The following is a 22,102-nucleotide window of genomic DNA, read 5'->3' as shown; positions in this document are numbered from 1 at the left end:
TATAATTGGAAACCAAACGAGTGAATGAACTTTGGGAGGCCAAGTGAGATACTGTATAAAGAGTGATTCGGTGCCAGATGGGTGCTCATTCGAAGGTCTCTGTTAGGTATCCAACTGAATGGCAAATGTATTGTGAAACGGAAGTTTGTATCGAAGTGGTCTTGCAACGGGTCATGCCGATAAACCAAGGTGAACTACAAATTGGTCCGAGCCCAGCTGAGAGACACTAATTGAAAAAGGCAAGGATCCTCGTCTGGCTGAGGGGGATCCGGGGTGAACCGTGAGTCACCCGAGAAAACAAATATTCTCTGAACTTGGTAATAACAGGGATCTGAGCCCGGCTGAGGGGGATTCAGGGTGAAGCACCCGAGTTGCATATTTGTGAGAAGAAAAGAACTGTGTATATAATTTTTTTATACATCAGGCCCACTGAATCCAGAGACTTTGATGAGAAAAGAGACTTGGGCACAGAAGGCCCTTTTGCTGGAAATAGAACTGTATCCTCATGTCGAAGAATCCAGAGTGTGTGCTTTGCTCGAGTGAACCGCTTTACCCTGTGCTGAAAATGTGGGAAAGGGAGGACACTGTCCAGAACATCCCGACATATAATTTTGTGAACACTCCTTTCTTTTTCATGAACACTATGCCACACTATTTGTAAATTAGTGGTAAGGATTGGCAATAGGTTTTATTTAACTTTATTTGGTTAAAGGAACTTTTGTTTTTGTTATTTGAACATGTCAGGCCCCGAAGGCAAGAGACTGTCAAAGGAAACGAGACTTGGCCATATGCGGTCCTGAGAACTGCCATTGGAACTGTCGTCTCGTGCTGGAGAAGCCCGAGACTGTACTGTGCTCCTAGCTCCCATCTTACCCAGTGTCCAAACGGTGGGGAAGGCCCAGGCTACCGCATCCTGACATATTATTTGAGAACACTTCTTTCTTTTCTTGAGAACTATCCCACACCCCTTTGTTTATTAGTTGTGAGGTTTGGCAATAGGTTTCTTAGGTTAGGCCTATTTATTTGGACACAGCACCAATAGGACTGTCTTATTTTTCATTTAATGGTTGACACTTGCTCCCATCTCAGGTTTAGATTAGGAGTGTCAGTCTTACTTGTTGTCACCATGAGTTCTTCACAATACCCAAGGACTATCCTATCTGGAACTGCGCAGAAGAAAGATTGGCACCCTGAGACCGCTGTTGTCCCAGGAGAGCCCTGCTCTGTGCTTGATCTCCGAAGAACTGTAAGGGTTCTTCAACCCCTTGGAGTGGTGGGACCAATCACTCTCAATGCCTTCTTTTTGCCCTGCATAAAAAGCCTTCTCAGAAGTGTCCCTAGGCCCTCTAGTGGACTGACCAGCTTGAAATTTGGCACCTGCGAAGGAGTGTCATCTTCTAGAGTTGAGGTTTGGGGAAATCCTAGTTCGCAGTGCAAAGCAACTTCTTGCCGAATTTCGTTGTCCCAGCTGCTTTGGGCCACGAGAGGGAAGTGTGCATCAGACCATGAGACTCGGGTGCCCCTGCATTACTGTGCAACAGTGGTGGTAATTTCTGGTGACTTTCCCGCCTTTCTTCAAGTGTCCTGAGACCAGCTGCACTGGTGCTTTCTTTGTCCTGCAGTCAAGACGAGAGACACAGCTCCTGTTCTAAACCAAACCAGCATCTGCACCAGCAGCGCCTGTGCACTCTGAAGCTTAACCAAGGGTGTGATTTCATACTCCAGGCGACCCTCTCCAGACCTGCCAAGTTTGGACCCGGAGTGATCGAAGAGCAGTAAGTAATCATACCACTTACCGGTGGCCCATAGATCATCCATTGCATTTTTACGCGCACATGATCTGTCCGAAAAGTTGGGAATAGCTTTGTTCTCCTCCGCAGCAGATTACCTGAGTGTTGCCCCTGAGGTATCCTCCCCTGTCTCTCATAACCTGTTTTTTCACAATTCAGAATCCTCTCCCTAACTTTTCCACCATCTTGAATATTGTACTTTGTGTCTTTACGCATGACTGAGCGCTTTTACACGTCCATCTAACATTTGAACACAAGGCTCCAATCTTCGTATTGTTGGACTTATAAAGTTAGGGTTATCGATCTATGGAGTTTGTCAATGTGATATAGTTTGTCTGCTTTTCCTCCTCGCTTGTTTTGGTGCGATTCCGTACTTTACTGCATTGACCAAAAGTGACTACATATATTTTGCATAGTGTGTATTTAAGTAGTGATATTACTGTGTTTTTCTTTATTCACTTTTATTATTCCTGGGATAATAAATTGTACATTCTTGATATACTGTATAAGTGTAATTCTTGTTGTCCTACCGTGGGTGCTCATTCAAGACCTCAGATCACCCCACTAGTCCTGAGACTTAGCCTTGGCGGCTCCCCACGCTACCTTGAATTGTCCTGGCTAACTTCACAGAAGTGTTCCCGGTTTAACTAACCAGGGTGGCCACCTAAACTTCCTTTCAACAGAGCAGAGTTTAGAAATTAATTCTAACACACGTATACATACATTCGAAACATAAAGGAAATATATGGCAATTCAATTAAAACAGAAATAACAGTTACATTCAACACAGACCAAATAACCCTGTGTCCTTGTAACCTGGGTTGGATCTCCTTATCCAGATTCAAAGCAGGATTTTCACTCAAAAGTTCAAATAAACGAGTTACGTTTTGTAACCAAGTTTGGATCGTAAAGTTCTTCTGGCTCCAAATGTTCTCCACTTCAACTTTAACCAATAGTTCAATTTGATGACAAGTCTTTGGGCCTCATTACGAGGTTGGAGGTAACCATGGCGCTATAGCGTCATGGCTGCCTCCAAAACCTTACAGACTCCGCCCTTGTGAATGGAGCTATTACCGGCCCATTCCAAGGTTGGCGGGATCAGTAATTCCCCATTCACCAGGGCCCTTCCCCATTCCCATTTGAGCCCCCATAGGGCTCAATAGGAATGGGGAAGGTGCTAATAACGGTACCGCAAATTGCAGTACCGTTATTAGCTCCAGAGTCCCTTTGGGAGGTCCCATCCTTAAAGCCTGGAAAACCCAGGTGTTAAGGGAGGACCCACAAAGGGAACTCGTAGTAGGGCGGTAAGGGATTACCGGCACCTGTGCCGGTAATCCCTTACCGCCCACCTCGTAATGAGGCCCTTTGTCTTTCCACTTGTAGCAAAAGTTCAACACAACTTCTTCTTGAGAAGGTAAATATTTTTATAATTCTTCTGTATCATCAACAATAAAGTTTGTCAGGATGATCCCACAACAGTTCATGAAACACTTTAGTGATTTTTGCCACTTCTTCTTTAACCACAAAACCTTCTACCACAAGGAGGTATTTCAATGATATTTTCCTGGTCCACTCACCTGCCAGAATAAAAGCTTGTAACACTACTATGAGTACTCTGTGGAGAGGTCTACTTCAAATAGTAAAGAAAGTCTTTAACTTTCAACAACTTCACCATTCCTGTCAGGAAAACATGTTAAACATTGATGTTGTTCATTCCACTCTCGATTTTGCCACAGGCAATGTAGGTTATGCTTCACTCTCCCTGAATACGTTATATCAGGAGGGCTCCTCTCCTGCCACTTCTGTTTTGCCACTTGCACATCAGTAAACTATTAACAATGTTTCTTTCTTACACCTGCTTGTTTGGCTTAGGCAATGTGTGTTATTGTTCTGCTTCACTATAGCATCTTCCTTATTCTGGCAACAACAGTTCCAATCTTCCTGCAACAATGTTCTCTTATTATTCAGCCAACATGAATTATAAGCTCTGTACGTTATTGCCCCCTCTTTACTTCGGCAATGCTGGTTCCGATTAGCTTGCTTCTGTATTGCCCATTCTTTGCTTTGGTGAAGATGTTTGTAAATAATGGGCTTTAGGCAACACTGTTTTTGATCAGCTTGCTTTTGTATTGCCCCTTCTTTGTGTTGGTAAATGTGCTGACTTTTATAAAAATAGTTGTAACTTTTCTCTGCTTTCCTCTTTACAAAATTTGTGCGAACCGTTGATGCAGCTCACTCTGCGTCTTCATCTGCCTCCGTCTGCTCGGCAGACTGCTTCCAGATTTCTGCGGCCCGCACCGAACAGGAGAGGCGCCTCCATTGCTCCTTGTGTCTACCGGTGCTGGCCAGTCACTGGGACACTGCGCTGCAGTACGAGAGCCTCCCTCTCCCAAAGGAAAGCTTGCTGCAATGCTGCTTTCCGCTGCTCGACCTCTATAATTTAGGTTACAAACCTGGAGACCCTCTTAAAACCGCCATCCGCTTTATCAATGGCAGCGGCTCTGTCTCCTCTCCCACTTCTGCTTCTCCTGCAACTGCAATGGGTGGTCCCTGAAACCCAACCCTCTTGTTCTAATGGCCTGCACCCGAGGGGGCCTTATATATTCAAAGGTCCCGCTCAGGTGTGGGTCATTAGAACCATTAGGCTGCATCTTGCAGTTTAGTGCCTCTGAGTCCCTCTTCCTCATCTCAGTGCTTGGGGCATTGTGAGACTTGAAGTCCCCAATGTGGCTTTTGTTTCTTTCTTCCAATGGAAGCACTTTTACATTATTGGATTTACTCAGTTTATTAAATTATGTGTTAGAAAAGCGTTTAGAGGGTTGAATGTTTGGTTCATATTTAAGGGATAATTATATCTGTCAGAAGCCAAGGTATTAATGCTTTCCTTCCGAGCTGTATCATTTCTCTAAGAGTCTTTTCTACCCACAATGGAGATATCTTTGTGAAAGGAAGTCTGACTGACAACAAGCCATCATATATTCTGGCACCATATAAATGTCCCTCTTGGAAGAAGACTAATACTGCGTCTCTTCTAATGGAATCCTCTTATTACCTTGGGGGCCTTCTCCACCCAGGTGATCCACCTGACTAACACCACCCCCAGGTTTAGGATAGGTAGCGGCTGCCTATGCCAGGCCACTTGGGAAGAGAATTTAGGCAGGGTTTTTTGTGAGTATTCCGCAGCATTCCTCACAGACCCTATGAGAGAAAGAGAGACAGTCCATGAGAGGACAGTAAACCAAACCATTCAGAATATTTGCGAGTCTGGGATCCCGCCCCAAAATGAGAGTGAGAACTAGTGGGTTAGGAAACCTGGAACTGTAAAAGATGAATTAAAAGGAACACTTCGCTTGGTAGGGAAGTGTGCCAAATTGGTGGGATAAAGACCTGTGAATTGGAGAAGTAGTATATTCTTGTGATTTACACAGTGACATTTGCCTAAGACAATACAGGGCTGTCAGAATTCTTCTTCTCAGACTTGACCCCGTAGTGTAGAAGAAGAATTCTTTCCACTAATGTAGCACTTTGAATGTAGAAATGCACATACAAAGTGATCTATTAATTGAAAGATTGGATTCCCACCGAGACCTCGTGGCTGTAGAAAACAAACAACAAGAGATATACGATTAGAACAGTTCTGATTAAGGCTTCAGAAAGCAGTTCACTTCTGTTAGTTCCACTAACCTGAATATTAATGATAAACTTGGAAGGATTATCACAAACAGGTTTAAGGCGGTATCCAATAGGTATTCTGTAAAAGAATTAGGCACTGTGATACTACTGTTCACTGAGAACAAGTGAACAATACTATAGATAACAAGAATAACAAAATTCAGCTTACCCGGAAAATTCCACAATTTGGGCAAGGGAAGTGCGAACGTTTTTATTCCACTGGCGGGTCCACCAGGAAGGACAACAAAAGAACAATGAGGGGAGAACTAATATTTGTGAAGAGAATGTTGACTCAAGTTGTAGCGGCAGCTGTCCTACTGTTTTATACAGATGCTGCTCCGGTTTGCACTATTAACGCAGAGGTTTTCTGATTCCTGTGTTACAACAGAGGTTCTCCCTCGAAGCAGCGGAGGCTGTCCCACGGTGCAGCGGAGGCTGTCTCACGGTGCAGCAAAGGCTGTCCCACGGTGCAGCAGAGGCTGTCCCACGGCGCAGAAGAGGCTGTCCCGCGATGCAGTGAAGACTGTCTTGAACAAAACAATATGCCTGAGCGTGAATACTTGAACAGATGCAAGGTAAACGCTAACCAAAAAGGAGTCCAATTTCAATCCGGGTCCATAAACCATGCAGGCAGTAACAGGAACAATAGGAGAATTACCAGACGTAATCCAGGGACGATAGCGAGAGTTCTTAACCAGGGAGGCAGAAGTTTTACCAAAGCAGACACGGATAATCCAAATGCAAGTAAAGTCCAATAGCCGGGTCAAAACACAAAAGTCATAAGAACATGAAAAAAGGCCAAAATCCGAACGCCAAAAATGCTCGATCAGAAGCACTAGACAAATGCGGAGGCGTGGCTAAATAGCCAAGATCACATGATTAACGTTGTGATCTCAGACGGACGTTGCCATTCCTTAGCAACGAATCACCTAGCTTCCATGGTAACCTCCATTCGCTGCGGCGAGCAGCGGGGTAATAAACCCCGTCGCCCAAGGTTTGTCATTCGGTTGCTTCTCCTTGTTATTTTCACTGAATGAAGAAGACGTGACCCCTCTCGCAACATTCTATGCATGACAGTACCCTTCCCTAAAGATAGACCCCGTCTCCTCGAGGCCCAAAAGTCAGAAATCAAGCGAGGAGCATGAATGTGCTGGACAGGTTCCCAGGTCCTTTCTTCTGGACTGTAACCCTTCCAGTCCACATAATACATCCTGACTCCCTTAGAGACCCTGGTGTTCAAAATCCTATGAACCTCATACTCCTCTTCCCTGTGTACCACGACAGGAGGAGGACGTGGAGGAAGAGCAGTATCCGGCAGACAAGGTTTAACGAGAGAGACATGGAATACAGGAAGCACCTTCCACTTGGCAGGAAGAGACAAACGTACAACCACCGGATTGATCAAAGCCGTAATCACATACGGGCCCACAAAACGCGGAAGAAGGGTCCTCCTTCCGGGTATCCGCAGATTCTTAGTTGACAACCAAACCTTTCCAGCCACCACATAATCAGGAGCCGGGGAACGGTGAGCACCCGCGAATCTCTTAGCGTTATCTTGTGCAGTCTCAAGATGTCCCTTCACCTGTTTATGTACTGAACACATGTGTTGAATGCAATAAGAAGCCGCCGGATGGCGTGCGGGCAAGACAGGAGAAACAGGCAAAGACCTAGGGTGTCGCCCGAACATAGCAAAAAACGGGGAAGAGCACGTAGACGTATGCAGAGAATTATTATACGCAAATTCCGCCATAGGGAGTAGCAACAGCCAGGTGTCTTGATACTGATTCGTAAGGCACCGAAGATACTGTTCCATGGTGGAGTTGAGAAGTTCCATTTGCCCGTCTGTTTGAGGGTGGTAAGCACTGGAATACCACTCATTAATGCCAAATGAAGCAGTAAGTGACTTCCAGAAGTGAGAAGTAAACTGCGAACCTCTATCCGTGATGATAACAGATGGGAGACCAAAAAGATGAAACACGTTCTTGATAAACAGATCCGCCAGCTTTGGGGCGGAAGGCAAACCTTGACAAGGTACGAATAATGCCAATTTGGTGAAGTAATCGATGATCACCCATATAGTGTCATAACCAAAGACCGGAGGTAATTCGACCACAAAATCCAGTGAAATCATGTACCAAGGATAATCAGGGATTGGCATGGACTGCAACAACCCAACAGGTTCAGTATTAGTGGTTTTACACTGGGCGCATACGTAGCACTGAGCATTATGAATGGCAACATCCTTTACCATAGAAGGCCACCAGCACCAACGCTTTAAGAGGTCAATGGTTTTCTTATTACCAGGATGGGCAGCCAACCTCGATTCATGGCACCTTTGGATAGCTTTCTTCCGAGTTTCATTATCTGGAAGGAACAACAGACCTTTGATATGGGGTAAACCATTTATTATTTCAAGGTTGAGGTTAGCAGATTCTGCGGGGTTGTTTTTTACCCATTCCTGTAAATCATTACATAGGGTAGGTTGGAGAGTACAACCACAGATCACCTGGTGTGGTAAGAGAAGAGGTCCGTCTGATTTAGGAGGGGATGAATCTCCATGGATACGCGAGAGGGCATCCGCTTTAGTGTGCAGCGAACCGGGCCGATATGTAATGGTGAAATCAAACATTGAAAAGAACTCATGCCACCTAGCATGCCGAGCCGTAGAACACTGTACGAACTGTAAGGCCACCAGATTCTTATGATCAGTGAATACCTGAACAGGAAAAGCTGAACCCAATAAGTGATGCCGCCAAGTCATGAACGAGTCATGTACTGCTAGTAACTCCCTTTATGTGATTGCGTAATTCCTTTCATACGAGGTCAGTTTTTTTTAATGGAACGCCACCGGATGTAACCCTTTAGTTTCTGGACATATTTGAGACAAAATGGCACCAAGAGCGATGTCTGATGCGTCCGCCTCTACCACAAATGGTAGATTCGGATTAGGGTGTTGGAGTACCGGTGCACTGGTAAAAACAGTTTTGAGACTCTGGAAGGCTTCATTACAAACCTTATTCCAAAGGAATGGTGTTTTGCGGCTTGTCAGTGCGGTCAATGGGGCTACCAAGGACGAGAAATCTTTAATGAACCTCCTATAAAAATGTGCAAAGCCTAGAAACGACTGTAGGGCCTTCAAAGCTGTGGGTACCGGCCATTCCAGAACTACCTTAACCTTAGACGTACTCATTTCAACCCCTTTAATGGTTATCTCATATCCCAAGAATTCCACTTCTGAAACATGAAAGATACACTTCTCTAATTTTGCATACAGGCTGTTATCATGAAGCCTCTGTAATACACGAGTAACATGCATCACATGTAGATCATAAAATGCAGAATATATTAATATGTCATCCAGATACACCACTAGAAATTGGTCCATCATATCATGGAAGACATCATTGATAAAGTACTGAAATGTAGCGGGCGCATTGCAGAGCCCAAATGACATGACTCTGTACTCAAATAACCCATATTTGGTCTTGAAGGCAGTTTTCCACTCGTCTCCGCTATGGATTCTCACCAAATTAAGCCCCACAGAGATCTAATTTGGTAAAGATGACAGATGACCCCAATTGATCCAAGAGTACAGAAATAAGAGGTATGGGATACTGATTGCGCACAGTGATGGCATTAAGGGCCCTATAATCAATACATGGACGGAGATCTCCCTCCTTCTTGGGCACAAAAAATAAAGGTGAGGCAGCAGGTGAACGAGAGGGACGTATGAAACCTGACTTGAGGGACTGATCAATGTAGTCTTTAAGAATAACATCCTCCTTGTGGGTTAGAGAGTATATTCTTCCAGATGGAATCTTGGTCCCAGGAACCAAATCAATGGGACAATCGTATGGTCTGTGAAGGGTTAACACAGTACCTCTCCCCTCATCAAACACATCTCTAAACTCAGAATATTCAATGGGCAAATCACCTGCCAAAACAGCTCCAATAGTAGATGCTGTATCCATCAAAGGGCAGCAAGGATTATTTGTTGGAGTTTTCCTATCGCAACACTTAGTCTCACAGTATTCCGACAAGAATTCGATGGTACCTGCGTGCCAGTCAATGGACAGATTATGCAACCGAAGCCATGGTATTCCTAGAATAAGTTTGAATTGCGGTGCAGAGATTAGATCAAACAATATGTTTTCTGAATGTCCTTGTACTGTTTCCGTTATCAGGTCATCGGTTTGCTGGACCACCATACCAGATATCAGGGTAGAACCATCAACAGCATTGACAACCACCGGATTTTCTTTTTCAACAATAGACAAATCCAAGTCCTTGGCATACGAGGTATCGACGTAATTTCCGGTAGCACCGGAATCCAAAATAGCTGTGGCATGAACGACCCGGCCTTGAGGCAACCTAAAACTCACCTGTGTAGCTACAGGTTGGATGAATTAAGAGTCTGTAGAAACATTAGTGCTCGGCAATTGGACTTCTTTCATTGCCGAGCTTTCAAGTTTCCCTGTTTCTTGGTAGGTTTTTTTGTACATGCTTTTAATAGATGTTCTGAAGACCCACAATAAAAACACAAATTGTTTTTCCTCCGGTGGTCTCTTTCTTCTTGAGAAAGGGGACCCCGCATAGCTGCTCCTATTTGCATTGTTTCAGATGCAGCTGTAGCTGGTGTAGGATTGAGCTGGAGTTCGGGTGCAGACCCCGTTTCTCCCCTTTTCTAGCGGCTTTGCGAGCATCAATCTGAAGAACTAGTTCAAGTAGCTCCGGAAAGGTAATCGGGACTACTGGTACCATAGCAAGTGTGTCTTTCAAAGAATCCGATAATCCTTTGTAGAATAGAGATGCCTTCTTATCATCAGGCCACCCTGTCTCAGCAGCCAATTGATTGAATTTGGCTAAATAGGCTAGAAGAGTCAAATCACCTTGTCGTAGATTTAACAATTCCAGTTCCATGACTTGAGCCTTGTATCGGGTGTCAAACACCTTACCCATGGCATCAATTTATGAATCGCAGTCAAACAATAAAGGGCTAACTGCCTCCAAAAGAGGATTAGCCCAGGCGGCAGCAGTTCCACCAAGGTGCGACAACAAAAATGCAGCTTTGGTGGCAGAATCAGGAAAAGAACCTGGTCGGCACAAATAATGCAGGCGACATTGATTCAAGAAAGTCCTAAAGTGCCTTGGGTCTCCATGAAATCTCTCTGGGGGAGCCAGAGGGAATTGTGAAGTAATATACACTGGGCCGGCCTCCGCCTGTGCGGGTTCAATGGCAGGGGCATTGGGCACCACCGGCGCCACTTGGGGTAGAGCCTGTATGGCGGTTTGTAGTTCTAGAATCTGTTGTTGAGTGGTGCATGAGCATTAGCCATGTCGGTTCTTAAATCGGCCAATAACTGAAGTAGATTAGCCAGTGTCTCGTTGGGATCCATTTTAAAGCCTTCTGATTATGTCAGAATTCTTCTTCTCAGACTTGACCCCGTAGTGTAGAAGAAGAATTCTTCCCACTAATGTAGCACTTTGAATGTAGAAATGCACATACAAAGGCGGTATCCAATAGGTATTCTGTAAAAGAATTAGGCACTATGATACTACTGTTCACTGAGAACAGGTGAACAATACTATAGATAACAAGAATAACAAAATTCAGTTTACCCGGAAGATTCCACAATTTGGGCACAGGAAGTGCGAACGTTCTTATTCCGCTGGGGGGTCCACCAGGAAGGACAACAAAAGAACAATGAGGGGAGAACTAATATTTGTGAAGAGAATGTTGACTCAAGTTGTAGCGGGAGCTGTCCTACTGTTTTATACAGATGCTGCTCCGGTTTGCACTATTAACGCAGAGGTTTTCTGATTCCTGCGTTACAGCGGAGGTTCTCCCTCGAAGCAGCAGAGGTTCTCCCTCGAAGCAGCGGATGCTGTCCCACAGTGCAGCGGAGGCTGTCCCACGGGGCAGCGGAGGCTGCCCCACGGCGCAGTAGAGGCTGTCCCACGGCGCAGCAGAGGCTGTCCCACGATGCAGTGAAGACTGTCTTGAACAAAAAAATATGCCTGAGCGTGAATACTTGAACAGATGCAAGGTAAACACTAACCAAAAAGGAGTCCAATTTCAATCCGGGTCCATAAACCATGCGGGCAGTAACAGGAACAATAGGAGAATTACCAGACTTAATCCAGGGACGATAGCGAGAGTTCTTAACCAGGGAGACAGAAGTTTTACCAAAGCAAACAAGGATAATCCAAATGCAAGTAAAGTCCAATATCCGGGTCAAAACACACACGTAGTAAGAACATGAGAAAAGGCCAAAAACCGAACGCCAAAAATGCTCAATCAGAAGCACTAGACAAATGCGGAGGCGTGGCTAAATAGCCAAGATCACATGATTAACGTTGTGATCTCAGACGGACGTTGCCTCTCCTTAGCAACGAATCACCTAGCTTCCATGGTAACCTCCATTCGCCGCTGCGAGCAGCGCTCCGTGCTAATAAACCCCGTCGCCCAAGGTTTGTCATTTGGTTGCTTCTCCTTGTTATTTTCGCCGAATGAAGAACACGTGACCCCTCTCGCAACATTCTATGCATTACAAGGGCTCAGAAGCCCAAAAGGAAAGAAAGTAGAACAAGAAGGACTCTATGGAAAAGGAGCACAACCCTAGCCGTGGAGCATTACATTTCTGAACATTTGTTTATTTCGTCAGTTTTGATTACCTGAGAGACTGGGAACTTTTCTGTTGGTTGGAACTTCAATGAACACTTTTACTTGGGAAGAGATCATCCTTGCATAGTTGATTTGAGTTTGTGTTAGGGACAGTGGTAGGCTGAGCCATGACAGTGGCAGACTTTTTAGTTTTGGACATCCTGACAATTTTACGAGTTTTCTTTGAGGTAGGGAAACCTGTTTGTTTTCGGGATAGAGAGACATTTTTCCAACCCTTTCTTGATCAATAAAGGTTTCTGCCCAAAAATATGCCACCGTTGTCTGAGCCCTACTTCTGTACCCTTTCATATCCTGTGGCCCACGGTATTCAAATATCTCTGCCCCATGTTTAGTGTCCCAGACCCTATGTCTTCATCTTTCTTGTGGGTGTGAATCCCAGACTTGCCTTGCTTGTCTGGCATTCCCTTCTGATAGACTTGGTGCACTTTCCTACCAAATACTATTGGTACGATTCAAGGTAAGCCTACATCTCTTCCCCTTTGTTAAGGTCCCAGACCCTGTATTCTTCACTTGTTCGCCGCCTTTGTACTCTCCACTACCTTCTCTGGGCTCCAGTGCCTTCCCACCGATGTGTGTACCTTCTCTCCTTGTCTGCGACCGTCCTGGGTCTTCCCTGGTGTCTGTGATCAGCCGTGGTGCTTCCCCGACGCTCGTGGTTTCTCTCCAGACACAGGTCTGAGCGGTTCTCCCTTCTCGCGTTGTCCCGCTTTAAGGTACGCCTGGAGCTTCTCTTGGTGGGACTGTAGAGTGGTTCTCCCACTCCAGACCAGCCCTGTAGCTTCCCTCTCACTTCTCAGTGTCCCGCTCGGCTTTCTTCTCCCCTGGACCGTGCTGGCTTTTGCGCTCCTCCAGGGAGGATTGAGCCCTCCGTTTCGGTTCCTCAGCAGAGTTTTTAACCTCCTGGGCTGGAGATTCTGTGTTTCTGCTGCCCTTAGTGGCTTTGGCCAATAAGAATTCTTGAACAACTAGACTGCTCTATAGGGTTTTGAGGATCGCTCATCATGCCTCTGTCCCTCCTCCTCATCCCAGTAGTTCCGAGTGCTCTCTATAAGGTAAACTTGACTCTTCTTAGTCCCAGTACCTTTACCATAGATCTCTCTTGGGTCAACTATGTTCTTCTTCGTCCCAGTACTGTTACTCTCTACATGACATATGTACATGGGATGACAAGGTAAAGGAGGGTTGGGTGAGGGGAATTGAGGTGAAGTATAACACACCCTCCCGGGAGCGTCGCCCACAGTTCCATGGGGGTGATCTCTCCCCATGAGATCCACCCTCTGAGTACATCCCCCAGTGGGACTATCGTGTAGCGGCCTCACCTCCCTTACCTCATGGGAAGGGGCTCCCCCTAAGGGAGAAGGGAAGACATCCAAGGATTTGTCACAGTTGGATAAGACTTACATGGTCTGGGATAAGTCACATGCCTCCATCCAAAGGGATTTCCCCCTCTTCTGTTTTTGGAAGGGCAGGCCAAGGTGGGACTGCTCAGCCGACTGGTCTAATTTTAGCAACAACAGGTTCCAAGGGGGTCATGGGGCATCAAACTACGGGGACTCACACCAACAAGATACCGTCTTCCCATCCAAGTTAGATGTGGTCCTGTCCAACGCTGGGGCGGTCAGGGGGTGCAGACACCAGACAGCCAGCCATTTGGGCAGGCAGATCCATTTCCTGGGGCGGGCGAAGTGGGCAACTGTCTAGGGCGCAGAGCTAAGAAGCTCAGAAGGAGGGCGGGCGCATGAATGGCCCACCCAGACAGCTGTCTCTGAGCTCACCGCCAGAGAAAAAGTTAAGGAGTCCTTTGTTCTAAACAAAGGAATACATATTCCATACATAGCCTCCGAGTTGCCCTGGAGACACAGACCCTCTCCCCCCCTATCCAGCTTATCGCTCTTTGTGTTGTGTTGACAGAGCCTTTAAAGTTGGGGCAGCTCATTTACAAGCCATTGTTTTTACATAGTATGTCCTTAACATTTCAGTGTTAAGAACTGAACACAAGAAATTTTTATTCTGAAGGAAAATACAAAAGATCCAGTCTTCCAAGAGAATTAACATGCCACACAGAAAATGTTTTAAACTATGCTCTTTATTTTCATGTATTTTCTATGTCACACCGAAACGTTATTTGTACATTACTTTTTAGTTACATATGACCTGTGGCGCATTGCAGGGGAAGGTTAACTGTCAGTTTCTTTTAAGTATTCTAATGGCTGCTTTTGAACATGGACTAAATGCACCTGCTCAGCATCTCTCTATGGGGCGTGGCTAGCATGTAGACGTGTTTCTCTGTGTGCAGTCATTATGTCAAATTCAATATAGTCGAAAACAAAAATGTCGAAAATATTTAGTCGAAAAAAAAAATGTCGAAAATAAAAATCTCACATTTTTCTATGAAAATGTCGAATTTAAAAAATGTCGAATAAACATATAAATAATATACTAATACAATTGTTATATTTAAAATATGCTTTTTTATTTAATAGTCACACATTATTTCAATTGTAAACTAAATATATTAATAAATATATAACATTCAATAACATGTTAAATATATTAATAAATATATAATATTCAATAACATGTATGCTTTTAACTTCAATGTGCATTATACTTTTTGTCCTATAGAGGGTGCTAGAGGATTAGAAACATTCATATAACTATATATATATATATATATTTTTATATATATATATATAATGTTTGTTTTTGTTGTCTTACGCACGTTACGTCCTCTTACATTAACGTGAGCGCCATTTTTAAAGCCCATTTGCAAACCGTTTTCCTTGCGTTCGCGTCTCCGTTACTTCGTGCTCGTGATTTTATGGATTTTTTTTTTCATGGATTTTTTTGAACCAAGCAGGTTTTTTTTCCATTGGATTAGGTGCCTTTTTCATATTTTTTGATCTGGTTCATTGTGGATTGTGGATTTTTTTTACTTATGGGTTCGTTTTGGAGTTTCGTATATTTTTCCTTCCTGGATTGTTTTTACTTTGTCTTTTTGTGGATATTTACATGGATCGTTGGTGCAGACTCAGATTTATTGAGCTTCACGTCGGGGGTTATTGGATGTACTTCTCTCGTGCCACACTGGATCGCAGATTAAGTTCCACTGTACTTTTATTTAACATTTCAAATTAAATGCAACCGAATTCAAGAATGTGTCTTTATTGTGTTCGTTAAAATCTCGTATTATTTGTTCTAGTTAATTTTCGTAATCCCTGTTTTTTTTACGTTTTGGTTCTTGGTTTGCTAACAAAATTGTTTGGGATATTCTAAATTCCTGGTGTTGTTCTTCCATTTGCAAGTCCTTCAAAAAATGCCACAAATTAGGATTCTTTGTATTGAAATTTTTGTTTAGTCTACTATGCCACCCCTCTAATTTATTATTGGTGCGTGGTTTACTTTCTAATGTAGCCTGGTAGCAGTTCCACAAGTGTACAGGGTATTTTGATCTGCGCCGCGTTCCACTTCGAGTTAATTGTCCGATCCAAGTGGTTTCAAAATAGTCTAATAAATCTGTATTTTCTTTTTCATGATCTTTGTAGTATTCACTCTCAATTAAATTTTCGTAAAATTCAACAACATGATTCTCCTGTACAAAAGCTAATGCAAACAGTTTTTTAATGTTGTATTGGTAACAACTGTCCGCTGTATATTTACTGCTTAATCCTAATTTCTGTAATTTTCACCATATACTTTGCGTAAAATGAAAAAAACACCCCTGAACTCTTGTTTCTTTGTACACTGATTGACAACCCTTAATTGTGCGCCATTTCGTAGTCCATGATTATTGTAGTCGGTTTGAATCAGGTATAGTCTCTTTGATTTTGTCGAACATGATTTTATATGTTTCCTCACTTTTTCTCGGCATTAAAATATATACAAGTGGAATGATTTTGTCATTTATTGTCCCATGTACGGTAAAAAACTGGTGAAATGGTTGCGGGCACACTTTAAATGTTGCGCCACTTTGCCAATTTTGACTCCTATTTAGGTGTTGAAAATTAGCAGCAGTAGAAAATATCAATATTTTTTCGTTGTTTACCTCCAGTGTGGCATGGTGGAATTGATCTCCTTTGGCGGTTATTTTAAAAACATCCGGGATTGTTATTTCATTAAATAGCAATGGCGGCGGTGGTAGATTTTCCTTCTGCTGTTTTGTACGGTTTATTGTTCTTTGCATTAATTTCTCGCTGGTAACTGAGCTGATATATGAGATGGCAATTTATCACACACACCGGAAAGTACTGATCCACTAGTTTCAGCCTGACTGTCCAAGGCTTTTCATTTTAGTTCCGATATTGTTTTTTTAATAATAATATTCGTCTGATCAGGTAAATGATTGTGTTCATTTTTGCTCTTTACATCGGAATCCTCAGTAATAACTTGTGCGGTGCATTTACTTTTGGCGTACTCTACGCACTTCCAGTAAGTGCGATTTTGTTTTTTCGGACTCTTTATAGAACACGTATCCATTTAAAACTAACTGTTTTCTGCCTTTTTGTGTGGTGATGTATTCCACTTTCTTCTCTATTGTTTATTCTAAAATAAACGAGGAAATAAACTGTTTTACCTTTTCTGTTACATATAAATGAGAAAATAACATATTTTACCCTTCCTGTCATTCACTATTATATTGTGAGATACCTTAATGTTTAGTTATGACAACATTACCTGTTTTAGTCAGAATCAACTTCAATCGATTTCCTGCAGTATGTTCTCTAGTGAGGTTCTATCAGGTAATGACGGTTTTCCACAACCGTTATTGGGTTTGTGGTACCTATGCAAGGTTCTTTACTCATGGTTGTCACCTACGAGTTTAACCCTTTTTTATCCTTTTGTGTCTTGTATGAGGGGTCAGGGGTGAGAGGGTAGTCGGGGGGGTCCTGGTGGGTGGTGTAGGGTGAGGAGGGTTTGGGGGGAAACCCCCCCTATTAAATGGTACTAGTGTTGATGTTTTATATTCGGTTATAGATATTTTTTTAGATTTTTTTTTGTACATTTTTTTTTCGAAAAATTGACTTTTTCAATTATATGTATATATTTTCGACATTTTTATTTTCGACATTTTTTTCGACATTTTTGTTGTTCGACGTTATTTTTTCGACATTATCACTATAAACCGTGTTTCTCTTTGGTGGTCAGTCATAATCTCGAATTTACAAATATCGAAAATAAAAATCTCGAATTTGTTTGACCGAAAAAAAAAAATCTCGAAAGTTATAATATCGAATTTTTTTCTATAATCTCGAATTCTCACTGCAACTTTTTTACTATCATATTTCAGGTAAGTACAACACAAGTAATGAAACAAATAACACAATCTGTATTTAACTGTTTAGGTTTTATTTTTTAATAATTTTTCTTTCTGTTATATGTTTTAACAACTTGTTTTAAATTTATAAATTCATTAAATGAAATGTAATTTATGTAATATTAAATATATATATATATATATATGTCTAACTTCAATATCTTCTGTATTTCTTTTTTTTAACTTGTAATATATGTACATTCCACTAGATCAGTGGTCTTCAAACTTTTTTGGCCAGGGCCCCCCTGAGCAAAATTTGGGCAGGTCGGGACCCCCCAGAAATGCCAAATGGACAGTATATATTGCGCGCCGTCACCTGCTCCCATCAAAGTCGCTGGGCTCCCTCATCCCACTCCTACCCAGTCGCTGGTCTCTCCCCACCCCATCACACACCCAGGGCTCTCCCCACTCTGCTCCCATCACTATCCCATGGTTCCCGCCCATTGTGCTCCCACCATAGTCCCTTGGTTCCCCCATCCCGTTCCCAACACAGTCTGAGGGCCAGTGGCGGCTGGTGAATCTTTTTTAAGTGGAGGGGCATTAAGGGGAGGTTCGGGGGGGTTTCCCCCTGTGAATTTTTTTTTAAATAATAGGTTAAAATGTTGCATTGTAGAGCATACTTTTAACAAAAAATGGGTAAATAGCCAAACAGTTTGCAATTGTTGCTGGGAGTCCAGGGGGCAGGCATTGATATTTTATTTCTATCGTGCTCGTACACAAGTGTTTCAGAGCGTGACAAGGCAAGGGAGGGGAACAGAGGAGAATAAAACAGCGATCTTACTAGGCCCAGTGACATTGAGAACGCGCAAGTGTGAGGGGAAAAGTGCATGGAAGGGGGGAGAAGTGGAAAGTGCGAAGCAGAGGAGAAACTGATAAATAACAATAAATAAATAATAAAGGCAACAAACAGTGGTAGTGCAGCCAGCAATTTGCAAGTGCTACGTTTAAGGCAGCAGACAGGGTAGGTCTGATAAGTGCAGGAAGAAAGATGGTTCTCCTCAAGTTTTAGAGTGGCAGGGCGCTGTTCCAGAGGGAGGCCCCAGCCGAAGACGGAGATCTACCCCCAGCTCGTTTCTTTGATAAACGACTGACCCTGAGGGAGTTGGAGGTAGAGGAGTGAAGAGCTCGAGAGGGGAGGTATTTGCGGAGGAATAGCTGAAGGTATTTTGGACCGAGGCCCCAGAAAGCCTTGTGGACAAGGCAGAGGGTTTTGAATGATAGATGTCCGGTAAAAAGATACCATCCCTGTCCCCTGGGCCCCACTGGTCCAACACAATGAACATGATTATGTGTATATGCAAGGCGCTGCACATTCATACAGCAATCACTCTATCATTCACATGAGCATCCATCACCATACACTCACTCATAACGCATCCATACACATGTTTAAATAAAAACAATGAACATAAACGTACCTTCTGCATTGGCCTGTGTGTGGGTGCTGCTCCAGCTGCTCTGTCCGTATGTGCGAGGAGGCGCAGGAGCTCCCCCTCGGACATACAAACATGCAGTGCCCCAGCCAGCATTTCCAATGAGCTATGCAATGCTGGCGAAGCAAAACGCCCCAGCACTTGCATGGCTCAGTGAGCATGTGCGGCTGGGGAACTAAAGTGAACTGTCAAAGGGAAACAGTGTTTCCCTTTGACAGTTCAGCCAGCCCAGGAGCACTCCATTAGCTGGATAAAGCAGCTGAGGGAGTGCTCACTGTTTCACTGGGCTGGCTCCTTAGCTCCTCCATAATGGGTGAGGGGCCACTATGCAGTTAGTAATGTTGACCATTGTTGCTGAATATATCACAATTTACTTACATTTTAACACAAAGCACCCCTTTGGGTACTATTGAAACAGTGGGCTTCATAACTACTCTGGCGGTAGCTGTGCCGGTAAAACCGGCACGGCTGCCACTGGAGTTGCATCCGGGTCTGGCACCCGCGAATCGGCAATTACTAGGTCATGCCGAGTTAGGCGGACATGATAATTGCCCTTTCGAAGGTGCCGGTAGATCCCCATTCCCATTTGAGCCCCATTTGGCTCAAATGGGAAGGGGGAGCTCGGATGCACCGGCACCGTTAATAACGGTGCCGGTGCATCCGACGAGCTGAGGTCAGACCTGGCGGGGGCTGTCAAGCACCCACGAGCACAACTCTTACTATGGCGGAACGGTAGCAACGGTGCCGGTAGCTTACCAGCACCGTTGTTACTGGTCCGCCATAGTAGTAATGAGGCCCAGTCTGTGACTAAAGGAATGAATATCCATTTACAACTGTGGGCCACTTTTTCATTGTTGCCTGAGACAGTTTCATGCTTCAGCCAGCCCGCCCATGTGGGCCACCCCTGCCCATTTCTTCCAATCTAAAAAAAAAAAAAAAAAAAAAAAAAAAAAAATCTTTTTTCATGCTGAGCTCTCAGGGCCCCCCTGGGATGCACCCGCGGACCCCTAGGGGGTCGCGACCCACAGTTTGAATACCACTGCACTAGATGGTGCTATTGCATCAAGAATAACTAGTAGTATACATTTAATCTTTTTGTTTGTTTTTGTTTGTTTACATATGCAAATGCACGTTACGTTTGCCTACGTATGCGTAAGCGCCATTTTTAAAGTTCATTCAGTATTGGGTTCTGCAGTGGTCGCGTCTCCGTCCTTTTACTCGTGGATTTTATGGATTTTTCTTGGTTTTTTTCAATGGATTACTTTTTTTTCCAATGGATTTACCTGGGCTTGACGGATTTGTATTGCCTCTTCCTTTGGATCATGGAGCATCGTCTTTTTTTTTTTGGAGTCGCACTTTGTTTCCTGCCTGCTTTCGGATTTTACTTGGTTTTTTTATGGAGCAGCTTGGTTTTTTTTGCGTATGGACTTTTCCTGGATGTGCACTTTATTTCCTTCGTGGATTTGGATTTTTCTTCTTTTTTTTGGGCATATTTTACAAACATCGTTTCTAGGACTTTCTCATCTTGGATTGTGTATTTTTTCTTTTTTGCTGATTTGGGTTTTTTTCGGATGCTTTCTTGGGTTTTTTCCATGGATTTCTGTTCCAGATTCCGTATTTTGGACCACCTGGATGTCGTTTTTTGGATCTATTTTGGCCATGTCACACTGGATTGGATACGTTCCTGAACCGTAAGTGTTTTTTTAACATTTTAAGTTAAATGCTACCGAGTTTAAAAGGTTTCCTTATTTTGTGGGTCAAAATTTTGTATTAACTGTACCAGTTTACGCTCGTAGTCCCTGTATTTTTTTCTTGTTTGTGCTTGGTTAGCCAAAGAAACTGTTTGTGCTATTTTAAATTGCTGGTGTTGTTCTTCATTCTGTAAGTCCTTTAAAAAATGACATAATGTGGGGTTGTGGATGTTGATGTTTTTCTTCAATCTGCTATGCCATCCCTCGAGGGCGTTATTTGTTCGAGGTGTATTTTCCAATGTTGCTTGGTAACAATTCCATAATTGCACTGGGTATTTTGGCCTGCGTCGTGTTCCATTTCTAGTTAATTGTCCTATCCATGTGTTCTCAAAGTAGTCTAATAAATCACTATTTTCTTCTTCATGATTTTTGTAATAGTCAGTGTCAATTAAATGTTCATAAAAATCAATAACATAATTCACCTGTACAAATGCCAATGCAAAAGGTTTCTTTATGTTAAACTGGTAGCAACTGTCCTCTGTGTATTTAGTGCTTAGGCCTAATTTTTGTAACTTGCGCCATATGCTTTGCGTAAAATGAAAAAAACATCCTTGAATTCTTGCCTCTTTGTATACTGATGAAAATCCTTTAATTTGTGCAGATTCGTAGTCCATGATTATTGTTGTTGGGTTTGAATCAGGGGTTGTTTGCTTAATTTTATTAAACACGATTCTGTATGATTCTTCAGTTTTTTTGGCATTAATATATACACAAGTGGTATGATTTTATCGTTTATTGTGCCATGCATTGTGTAAAACTGGTGAAATGGTTGCGGGCACACCTTGAACGTTGCGTCACTTTGCCATTTGTCACTTTGAGTTAGATGGTGAAAGTTACTAGCAGTCGAGTATATTAATATTTTCTCATTGTTCAATTCAAGTGTGGCATGGTGAAAACTTTCTCCGTTTTTTGTTAATTTGAAAACATCCGGAATTGTAATGTCTTGAAATAACACTGCTGCAGGTGGTAGATTCTCTTTCTGTACGTTGCATCAACTTTTCAGCCGGTAACTGTGCCGTTATATGCGTTGGTAATTGGTCACAAACTCTTGCCAGTACCGATCCACTTGCTTCACCGTGACTTTCTTCGGCTTTTCTTTTTAGCTCTGATAATGTTTTTTTGATAATAATATCTGTTTGGTCTGGCAGATGGTTATGTTCATTTTTACTTTTCACATTCGTTCCCTCTGTAATCGCTCGTGCGCTGCATTTATTTTTTTGTATTCAGTGCATTTCCAGTAAACTCGTTCATTTTTCTCGTATTCCTTATGGAAAACGTATCCATTTAAAATCAACTGCTTCCCTCCCTTTTGTGTGGCCACAAATTCCACTTTGCTTTCCATTTCGTATTCTAAAACAAACGAAAAAAAATATGTTTCCTGTCATATATTTGTATGTCGTATGACTATTTAATGTTTTGTTACATGAACGTTTCATAAATAGTACCTGTTGTCTTGT

This window comes from Ambystoma mexicanum, chromosome 3p (assembly GCF_040938575.1).
Source record: "Ambystoma mexicanum isolate Mex_15411 chromosome 3p, UKY_AmexF1_1, whole genome shotgun sequence".
NCBI lineage: Eukaryota > Metazoa > Chordata > Amphibia > Caudata > Ambystomatidae > Ambystoma > Ambystoma mexicanum.
The sequence above is the reverse complement of the archived record's forward strand: the minus strand, read 5'-3'. Positions refer to the sequence as shown.